General features: G+C 37.2%; 1 protein-coding gene across 1 annotated transcript in view; it reads right to left on the reverse strand.

Moving 5' to 3' along the window:
* HS6ST3 (heparan sulfate 6-O-sulfotransferase 3) overlaps positions 1 to 12,129 on the reverse strand; it is a gene marked incomplete at its 5' end in the record, with an annotated part of 776,398 nt that overhangs the window by 333,224 nt on the left and 431,045 nt on the right.

The raw sequence follows: 12,129 nt of genomic DNA on the forward strand, positions 1-12,129 counted from the left end.
CAAAAACACTCAATAAACTAGTTATCGATGGAACATATCTCAAAATAATAAGAGTTATATATGACAAACCCACAGTCAATATCATACTGAATGGGCAAAAACTGAAAGCATTCCCTTTGAAAACCGGCACAAGACAAGGATGCCCTCTCTCATCACTCCTATTCAAAATAGTGTTGGAAGTTCTGGCCAGAGCAATGAGGCAAGAGAAAGCAATAAAGGATATTCAAATAGGAAGAGAGAAAGTCAATTGTCTCTGTTTACAGATGACATGATTGTATATTTAGAAAACCCCATCATCTTAGCCCAAAATCTCCTCAAGCTGATAAGCGACTTCAGCAAAGTCTCAGGATATAAAATCAACGTGCAAAAATCACGAGCATTCTTATACACTAATAACAGACAAACAAAGAGCTAAATTGCTACATTCACAATTGCTACTGAGAGAATAAAATACCTAGGAATACAACTTACAAGGGATGTGAAGGACCTCTTTAAGGAGAACTACAAACCACTGCTCAAGGAAGTAAGAAAGGACACAAACAAATGGAAAAACATCCCGTGCTTATGGATAGGAAGAATCAATATCATGAAAATGGCCTTACTGCCCAAAGTAATTTATAGATTCAATGCTATCCCCATCAAGCTACCACTGACTTTCTTCACGGAATTGGAAAAAAGTACTTTAAACTTCATATGGAACCAAAACAGAGCCCACACAGCCAAGACAATCCTGGGCAGGAAGAACAAAGCTGGAGGCATCATGCTACCTGACTTCTAACTACACTACAAGGCTACAGTAACCAAAACAGCATGGTACTGGTACCAAAACAGATATGTAGACCAATGGAAGAGAACGGAGGCCTCAGAAATAACATCACACATCTACCACCAACTGATCTTTGACAAACCTGACATACACAAGCAATGGGGAAAAGATTCCCTCTTCAATAAATGGTCTTGGGAAAACTGGCTCACCGTGTGACAAAATATTCTCTGAACTTGATGTAACAAGGAGTAGAGAGGTTCAAATAGTTTGTCAAAAGGTAACCAATATAATTACTAAATATAATAAAGACAACCATCAGTTTAGAGACACAGAGGAAAGAAAGGCTGAGGAAAAATAAAATAATGCTTCATTTTTCATATTGAAGGGTCCAAAAGTAACATCTACATTTTCCAAATCAAGACCTAAGTATATATACCTGTAATTTAGCATTATGGAGGTAACTACCAGCAGAACCAGGAACTTCATTTTGGAACAACTTTATGGGATAAGTGGTATCATTTTGCCCTCTTTATACTGAGTCACAGAAAAGTTAAGTAATTCCCTTTAAGTATCACAACTGATAACTCACATAGGTAAGATATAAACTCATTTGTCCTGATTCCAAAGTTTGTGCACCATATTGCCTCCCAAGCTATGAATGGGCAAATAAAGGTCTCCCCAAATAAGTTTTAACTGCCCNGGATGCAAAGCTGGTTCAACATATGCAAACCAATAAACATAATTCATCACATCAACAGAACCAACGAAAAAACCACATGATTATCTCAATAGATGCAGAAAAGGCATCTATTTTGACAAAATTCAACAGGCTTTCATGCCAAAACACTCAATAAACTAGTTATCGATGGAACATATCTCAAAATAATAAGAGTTATATATGACAAACCCACAGTCAATATCATACTGAATGGGCAAAACTGAAAGCATTCCCTTTGAAAACCGGCACAAGACAAGGATGCCCTCTCTCATCACTCCTATTCAAAATAGTGTTGGAAGTTCTGGCCAGAGCAATGAGGCAAGAGAAAGCAATAAAGGATATTCAAATAGGAAGAGAGAAAGTCAATTGTCTCTGTTTACAGATGACATGATTGTATATTTAGAAAACCCCATCATCTTAGCCCAAAATCTCCTCAAGCTGATAAGCGACTTCAGCAAAGTCTCAGGATATAAAATCAACGTGCAAAATCACGAGCATTCTTATACACTAATAACAGACAAACAAAGAGCTAAATTGCTACATTCACAATTGCTACTGAGAGAATAAAATACCTAGGAATACAACTTACAAGGGATGTGAAGGACCTCTTTAAGGAGAACTACAAACCACTGCTCAAGGAAGTAAGAAAGGACACAAACAAATGGAAAACATCCCGTGCTTATGGATAGGAAGAATCAATATCATGAAAATGGCCTTACTGCCCAAAGTAATTTATAGATTCAATGCTATCCCCATCAAGCTACCACTGACTTTCTTCACGGAATTGGAAAAAAGTACTTTAAACTTCATATGGAACCAAAACAGAGCCCACACAGCCAAGACAATCCTGGGCAGGAAGAACAAAGCTGGAGGCATCATGCTACCTGACTTCTAACTACACTACAAGGCTACAGTAACCAAAACAGCATGGTACTGGTACCAAAACAGATATGTAGACCAATGGAAGAGAACGGAGGCCTCAGAAATAACATCACACATCTACCACCAACTGATCTTTGACAAACCTGACATACACAAGCAATGGGGAAAAGATTCCCTCTTCAATAAATGGTCTTGGGAAAACTGGCTCACCGTGTGACAAAATATTCTCTGAACTTGATGTAACAAGGAGTAGAGAGGTTCAAATAGTTTGTCAAAAGGTAACCAATATAATTACTAAATATAATAAAGACAACCATCAGTTTAGAGACACAGAGGAAAGAAAGGCTGAGGAAAATAAAATAATGCTTCATTTTCATATTGAAGGGTCCAAAAGTAACATCTACATTTTCCAAATCAAGACCTAAGTATATATACCTGTAATTTAGCATTATGGAGGTAACTACCAGCAGAACCAGGAACTTCATTTTGGAACAACTTTATGGGATAAGTGGTATCATTTTGCCCTCTTTATACTGAGTCACAGAAAAGTTAAGTAATTCCCTTTAAGTATCACAACTGATAACTCACATAGGTAAGATATAAACTCATTTGTCCTGATTCCAAAGTTTGTGCACCATATTGCCTCCCAAGCTATGAATGGGCAAATAAAGGTCTCCCCAAATAAGTTTTAACTGCCCAAGGGCAGAACCAAGGGCAGAAAATAAGTAAAATTATTTACTTATTTTTATATACTCTACAGTGGCCAGCTCACTACCAGCCTTATCGTTGGAACCCAAGAAATGTCCACTGGTTGAACCATGCTCAGAAACATCCATCTCTTTGTTCCTCTTTTCCCCAGTGGTAGGTTAACACACATAAGTTCAGTTTAGATACAGTCATTCAAAGTAAAACAAGACTTCACCTCAAAATAGCCAATCTCTGTTATATAATTTAGGAAAAGTGCATAGGTCATTGAGTGAAGCCATGGCTCTTCTCTAGGGGACAGACTATGAAACACGATATCAATCCCAGCAGGCAATTAGGAAAATGTTGGAGTCAATCAGAACTGAGACCACCAGTCATTAACAAAGTGACTCAAAGGCAGCATTAACCTTGCTGTAGACCCAGGGGATTCCCCAGGCTTTTCTCTGCCCTGCCCCTAAGAACATATCTTCTGAAAGCAAAGAGAATGAACTCTGCGCCAAGTAAATAGCTTTTAAACAAGTGTTTTATCATTTTAGACAACTTACCAATAAAAACTGGTAAAATAGAAAGCACATATTTGGATCATAAACTCTCTAACTATTCTAAAGTCATTTCAGTCAAAATGTGAAAATAAATGTTTTCTAAGAGCTTGTACATAGAAAGGATAGAAAATAGAAACCTGTAGTTTTTAGAAATAAGTAAAATGATTTTAGCATGAATGTTGCTTCAGAAGACAACTCAGAAACTGCAAAATGACTTTGAATGAAGGACAGGCATTATAAAATGTTCCCTAATAAATTAGAAGTTACAAAATGCTTTCAGACATTTCCTTTTCATCTGATCACTACTTTTAATAGGAACACAATATAGGTGGATAATTAAATTATTGCTGTCTTAATCCAGAAATTCTAGTGTTTACAGCTTTAAAACCTGCAAATGCACTCTCTGAACCTATAAAATAAAGTATAGCACATATAATTATGTATAGTACATAACACTTGATAATGATTAGAAATGACTATGTTACTAGTTTTAAGAAATTTTACTCATAATCAAGAAGATAACAAGACAGAATGTTTACAGAATTTCTTTTTACTACCTGGCAGGTAGTGAAAAAAGATGATAGTTTGGTACACAAGATAATATCTTTTGTGATATTTTTTGTAAACAATTTTGAAGTTGCTACATAATATATAGAAGATATTACAGAGATTAAACATACTTCTTTTAGTTGCTCAAACTAAATTAACTCATACTATTCCAACTGCTTCCCATAAAAAAGGGAATAAGAATTAGTTTGCAATCATGCCCATTACCACAGATAAGACATATTTTATTAATATTTCATTTGTATTAATCAGAAAGAAATTAAGAATGTTCTGGATCTCATTGCTTTTATTTTAATAAAAATCTGATTAGGAGATGGTGTCTCCTACAGGGGAAAGGAAGCATTTCAAGGAAACCCAGTCAGAGAAAAGAGTGCCTTTAAGAAAGGTGCATGGCTTTCTATTCCTGTGTCAGTTTGCTAGGATCATAGACCCCCAGCTCCATCCATGTTCCTGCAAAAGACACAATCTCATTCTTTTTTATGTTTCCACAGTATTCCATGGTGTATATGTACCACATTTTCTTTCTTTAGTCTGTCACTGATGGACATTGAGGTTGATTCCGTGTCATTGCTGTAGTAAATAGTGCTGCAGTGAATATTTGTGTGCTTGTGTCTTTATGGTAGAATGATTGATATTCCTCTGGGAATATACCCAATACTGCACGTTTTCACTTATAAGAGGGAGCTAAATGATGAGAACTCATGGACACAAAGAAGAGAACAACAGACACTGGGGGCTACTTGAGAGTGGAAGGTGGCAGGAGGGAGAAGAGCAGAAAAAAATAACTATTTGGTACTAGGCTTAGTACCTGAGTGATTAAATAATCTGTATAACAAACCACTGTGGCACAAGTTTACCTGTGTAGCAAACCTGCACATGTACCTCAAGCCTAAAATAAAAGTTAAGAAAAAAAGGAAAATGTAGCTGACACCTAAAAATAAGAAAGAAAGGTGCATGGGCTACTACAGTTATCCAAGTTTCTATGTTAAGGAAAATATAAAAGACCAATGTGGTAGATTGAATCATTGTTCCCCGTGCCTGCCCTCTCCCCTAATCTCCCTGGGAAGCCTACCTTTCTTGGCTCCACTATTGTTAGGCTGGCCATATGATTTTGTTGTTACTGTTGTTTGACATGGGGTCTTGTTCTGTCGCCTGTGCTGGAATGCAGCAGCACAATCACAGCTCACTGCAGCCTCAACCTTCCAGATCCAAGTGATTCTCCCACCTCAGCCTCCTGAGTAGTAGCTGGGACCACAAGTGCATGCCACCACACCTGGCTTTTTTTTTTTTTTTTTTTTTTTTTTTTTGAATAGGAACAGGGGTTTCCCTAAGGTACCCAGATTGGTCTCAAACTCCTGAGTTCAAGTGATCCTCCCACCTTGGCTTCCCAAAGTGCTGGGATTACAGGCATGAGCCACTGGGCCTGGCCTGGCCACATGATTTTCTTCAGCCAATGGAATATAGGTGAAAGTGATGAATACTCCAGTTCTAAGCAAAGCCTCTTGCCCCTCTGGGAGCTTTCAACCACTGCCTTAAAAAGAGCCTGCCCATGTGTCCCACTGGTCTCAGAAGAATAAGAAGTATACAGAGCAGACCTGAACCTCACCATGGTTCTGAACCAAAACCAACTGAACCAGGACCTGATGGCTGAACCCCAGATTCACAGGCCTGTGTGTTAGAAAAATGCCTATTGTGTATGCCACTAGACTTTGGGGTCATTTGTCATACTACATTGTTGTGGCAATAGCTGAGGCTAACATCTAAAAATTTTGAAAACTATTTAAGTTGTCAGTCCACCAAGACTAGGGTAAATGCAATTCTTTTAAATGTGTTCATTGAAATTCTAATGCAAATGATCACTCTGAACCAATAAGAGTTCTTCTGCTGTTTTATGCTATGCATAGAAAGAAAACTGGAGATGTAAATTAAATATTTATTTAAAAATAATAATTTGATAGCATATATATTTCAACAAAATATATGAGAAAGGGACAGTGTTTTGCTACTTTCTGTGACAATCCAGAAGAATACTACTCAACATGTAACTGTTTAATTGATAATTATTGACTACCTATTAAGTACTCAATATATGTGTGAATATAGAGATGAGAGGTATAAGTTAACAGGGCCTTTGTCAGCCACAAAGTAAGTATGATATAAATGCTGGCTGGGCATGGTGGATTACGCTCGTAATCCCAGCTAGGGGGGTGGGGGTTGGGGCAGATCACTTGAGGTCAGGAGTTTAAGACTAGCCTGGCCAACATGGTGAAACCTCAACTCTACTAAAAATACCAAAAAAAAAAAAAAAAAAAAAGCTAGGTGTGGTGGTGCGTGCCTGTAGTCCCAGGTACTAGGGAGGTTGAAGCTGGAGAATCGCTTCAACCAAGGAGGCAGAGGTTGCATTGAGCTGAGATCACCCCACTGCACTCTAGCCTGGCTGACAAACCAAGACTCTGTCTCAAAAAAAGAAAAAAAAAAGCACTGTTAGTGTCTTCATCATCATCATCTAGACAAACAATAGAGTGTACTAGAATAACAATGCAACAAAAGAACTGGTAAAATGGAACTCTGCACAGAATTTCAGTATGTGTCTATGGCATAAAGAGCCCCTGTCTACTTTAGGGAGTCTGAATATCTATATTCAGTATCTTAGACTATACTATACACTGCTATAAAGTATCTTAGACTATATACTATTATAAAGACATACCTAAGGCTGGGTAATTTATAAAGAAAGGAAGTTTGTTTAATTAACTCACAGTGCTGCATGGCTGGGGAGGCCTCAGGAAACTTACAACCATGGCAGAAGGGGAAGAGGCATGTCTTACATGGCAGCAAGTGAGAGAGAGCATGTGAAGGAGGAACTGTCAAACACTTATAAAACCATCACATCTCACCTCCCACCAGATCCTTCCCTCAACACATGAGGATTATGGGGATTACAATTCAAGATGAGATTTGGGTGGGGCTGCAGCCAAGCGTATCAGAGGAGGCAGCATGTAAGATGAAAGGAGAAAGATGAGTAAGAGTGTGCAAAGGCAGAGCAGGGAAAAGGCTTCCTAGCATATGTAAATGCATAAAACATGAATGTGCTCTGCATGTTTGGAAAGAATAAAGCAGAAGCAACTCTACTAAAATGTGAACAAGGCCATCCCCTCATGCCTACTATTAGCAAGAAGCTTGCTAACTGAGTGCTTCAAATCATGGTCCAATCCCCACAATTTGGACTTGGAAAGTCTCCTAGTGTAGTGTGGACTCATTCAATCAATAATAATTGCTGTCTTCAATTCTTATAAAGGAATAACAAGGAACCCCACTGATTTTAATTTTTATTAGAGCTGCATGTTCACGGTTTATTCAAGTTTACCAATATTTGGCATTCACAAACTAATGTTATATTATTCCTAAAGTTAATGTGGACTCTAGGGAAGGTGTGTGCAGCTGCCAATCAACTGCAAGTCTCCTACTTTCCAGGCAAAGGTGCACATAGGGATAGATCAAATTCTTGACAATTTCAGAAAAGACACGTTGGTTTTAGTGCATAATCATTGTTGCCTTGAGGTGGCTCTGACTTTCAAATACTAATCTAAGTTTTTATTAGAAATTACTATTAGCTTACTTTCATCTTTGTTAGTACTTATTCCCTGAACTGCTTGCTACCAGTCATTTGCACGCCTAAGAGCATCTTAAATTTAACTTGTCAAGAGTCAAACACTTTGATTAATAACTCCTCTTCAAGATCACAAAAGTGAATAAATAAAAGGCACCTTACTCGGGGTTATTGGATTAGTCTGCTCAAGCTGCCATAACAAATACCCCAGACTGACAGCTAAAACAAGAGACATTTCTGGAGGTTCTGGAGGTTCTGGACACAGTTCTGGAGGTTGGAAGTCCAAGATGGAGGTGCCAGCAAGCTACCTTGCCTCTGAGGCCTCCTTTCTTCTCTTGGCGTGTCGGCAGCCGCCTTCTCGGTGTGTGCTCACATGACCTCCTCTTCTTCTAAGGCCACTAATACTATCAGATTAGGGCCCACCCTTATGACCCCATTCGACCTTAATTACATCCTAAAAGCCCCATCTCCAAATACCATCACATTGGAGGTTAGGGTTTTAACATGAATTTAGGGAGTGGGGACCCAATGCAGTCCACAGCAGCCACTTGTAGAAAATGGCATCTCCATTCATCCCAATTATCAGAACAAGAAAAACGTTGACATTGAACTCTTTTCAAACTTTATATCTCGTGTGGAATTAATCACCAAATCCTGCTAGCTGCACCTTCAGTATAAAGCCCAAATCCAGGAAATTCTCACTCGCTTTACTCCCATCAACCTACTGCACGCTGGTATCAGGGTTATGACAATTGATTCCTATTCATCTCTCTGTCCCCCTCTTCTGCCCTTGTTCCTCTACTCTCAATACTACATCCACAGTGACCATTTGAAAAATCAGCCACATCATGTGACTTCCCTACTGCCATCCCTACTGCTTCCCATCACACTGACACCCCTCAAAGCTCATGGTCAGGCTCCTGCCCACCCTCCAACTGCATATCTCCTAACTCTCCTCTCCCACACCACTACAACTACACCACACTCCTTATTCTTCCTCACACACTTCTAGAACATTCCTGTCTCAGGGCCTCCTCTCTGCTTGGAAACTTTCCTTCAATAGTCACAGGACTCGTTCTCATTGCATCTCAACAATGTAGGCCTCTGCTCAAAGATGGCCACGTACTGAACCACTTCTATCATCACCCTACTTAAAAAAATTCTCTTACCTTAGTTTGTGTAAGTACACTCTATGATGGTGCATAATGAAATCACCTGACAATGCATTTCTCAGAAAGTATCTCTATCTTTAAGTAATGCATGACTGCAGTTCTCTGTTGCCTCAAATAAATTATAGACAGTATGATGATTCTAAAGAAAAGACATAAGAGTTCAAAGAAATTTAAGACAATGTAAAGAAATAAAAAGTAACCTGGCAGAGCTCAGGCAAGAAGTGGAAGGGAAAGATAAATACACACTTACAAAAACTAGAACTAGTATACATTAAAAATGTCAGTATCATGGTGAAAATTATATGAAACAAAATGGAAATTAGCAAAGTTGTTTAAATGATTATGGCAACGCTTACAGACATAAAAAGAAAAGAAAACCCCAAATGAGTACTATTGGTATTCCGAAAGCAGAGAACAGGGGAAAGAATAAATTTTAAAAGTGTTCAAAGACAAGATAGAAAACTTTCCTAAAATAAAGGCTGGAATCTTTAGATCTTGCCCCAGAAAAAAAAATACACGGAAAGATCAAGGCCGAAATATATTGTGGAAAGTCACTGAACTTCAAGGATGAGGAGAGAGATAACACAGACATCCAGTAAAGGGGGGAGGGGGAAGAAAGGCATTTAAAAAGAGAAAATACAGTTTGATCTCAGATTTATCCAAAGCTACACACACAGCTATGTGATAGTGCATAAGTCCATAGAATTTCAAGGAAAATATTTTTTTTCCAGTAACTTTAGAATCATCCAACTGGTGTAACAGAAATAAATTCTCAAGCATATAAGAAACAAGGACAACATCTATGATGCTGTCCTTAAAACTTTTGAGCAATACTATCACTTCTTCTGTAGTGAAAGATCTGCCCATACTATAAGAATCAACAACAACAACAAAAAGAGGCTACAGATCAGAAAAGAGAGAGGAAGAAAAAAACAACCTTTATTATTTATGGATGATATAATTGCCCACAGAGAAAAACCAGTAAAATCAATAGATAAACCACTGGAATTAATAAGAGGATTCTGTGAGGTTGACAGGTATAAGATAAACTTATAGGAACAACGACATTTTTCTACAACAATGAACTACTAGAAAATATAACTAATAAACCACTCATGATAGCAACAAATTTATAAAGGTGTAGTAAGTTAAAATAATTCTTGATTCCCTAATGTATAATAGAAAATTTTAAACCCACTGAAGAATCAAAGAAAAAAAAAAACCACAACAGATGGATAGTTCATACACTTCAATGGGAACACTGGATATTAAGGAGTAGTTAATTATTCATTAGTCAATATAAAATTCAGTAGAGCCACAGTCAAGAGTTCCAAATGGATTCTTGGAGAATTTTGATAAACTCATCCTAAAACTTATTTGAAAATTTCAATAAAAGTTGCAAGAACAGTTAGTTCAACATTGTGAAAGAAAAGCAGAAAGGGTGCTTGCCCTAAGAGGTATTTTTAGACTATAGCAGAGTCATAGTAACAAATACAATATGGTACTGGGGTAAGAAAAGGAGTCTCAAGATGAAATTATATAGAGAATGTTCTTGCAGACATTATCCAGCATCAGGTGGAGAGTGGCAATGAGGCAAGGATGCCTAATTTCACCACTCCTATTCAACACAGTTCTGGAAGTCCTAGCCAGAGCAATTAGGCAAGAGAAAGAAATAATCTCTCTCTATATATAATTATATATCTTTCTATAGAGAGAGATATATAGTTGAAAGGAGTTTTTAGATATAATTTTGTACATATATATAAATATATATATATTTGAGCAATACTATCACTCCTTCTGTAGCAAAAGATCTGCCCATACTATAAGAATCAATATAATCAATATATATATATTTATATATATATAAAGTTGGTACCTTAAACCAATTGAGAAATATTAGTCTGTCTAGCAAATAATATTGGGGAAATGGGCTCATTATCTGGATAAAAGTAAAAATGAATTCCTGTCCAACAGAGTACATAAAAGTAGATTTCAAATCCAAGTGTGGGAATTAAAACAAAGAAATTAAATGTAAAATGATGGAAAAGATTGTCATAAACCAGGAATGCATAAGGACTTTTAAACGTAAGCCTCAAGGCACAGACATAAACCAACATTGATGGATTTGATTAAATTAAAAACTCTGTTGACCTAAGGACACCAAGTGCAAAGTTAACAGACAAACAAAAATGATAGACTGGGAGATGCTCACAATCTAACACCAACAAGGGAATCATATCTTGAATGCCCACAAATCAAAATCAAACAAACAAGAACAAGAAATCAAATTTTAAAAATGGGCTAAGTATACATGCAGGCAATTCAATGAAGGAAGAAACTCAAAAGTTAGCAAGCTCTAATTCATTACTTCTTAGAGAAATTCAAGTTAAAATAACATTGAGTCATTACTTTAAAACCATCAGGTTGTGAAAAACTAGACTGCTACCTACTGTGGGCTATTGGAAGGATAAGGATATGGGAATCCTCCTGCACAGATGATAAAGCTTACACAGCTGTAGTCATCCTGGATCATAAAGTAGCTATTAGTAAAGTCAATCACATTGTACAACTCTGACCTGGCAACCTCTAGGCATAAATTCCTAAAAATATTTTCACTCAGTTTCATATCTCAGCATGGTCAGTGACGGCAGAGTGTTTAATACAATCCAGGTATCCAAGAACACAGTGCTGAAAATATAAAACATGTAGAAAAGGTGGATAAGGTGACCATACATCTCAGTGTGCTGACTCAATCCCAACTTACATCTAGACTATCGTCCTGGTGTAATTATCAACAGGCCCTTTTCAGTTTCCAAAGCATCCCATTTTGGACAACAAATTATACAGAATACTATGCGGTGGTAAAAGCAACAAACTTGATCATATATGCAGAAACATAAGTAAAAGCTATAAATATCATGTAGAGGGAAAATTCAATGAGGCCTTACCACAGTGTCACTTACGTAAAAAAACAACACTACATGTTTTACAAGAAAGCAAAAACTCATCAAATGCATGAGATATACATTAAACACTTTAGAATGCTTATCTGTGGGGTTATGTAAGGAGAATGACATTAGGGAATAAAATAGAATTAATAATAACAACATTAATAAAATAATGCTAATAATAAATTTTTTTAAAGGAGGGATTGTGTCACATGA

Source organism: Rhinopithecus bieti, unplaced genomic scaffold (assembly GCF_001698545.2).
Source record: "Rhinopithecus bieti isolate Rb0 unplaced genomic scaffold, ASM169854v2 scaffold_46235, whole genome shotgun sequence".
Classification (NCBI taxonomy): domain Eukaryota; kingdom Metazoa; phylum Chordata; class Mammalia; order Primates; family Cercopithecidae; genus Rhinopithecus; species Rhinopithecus bieti.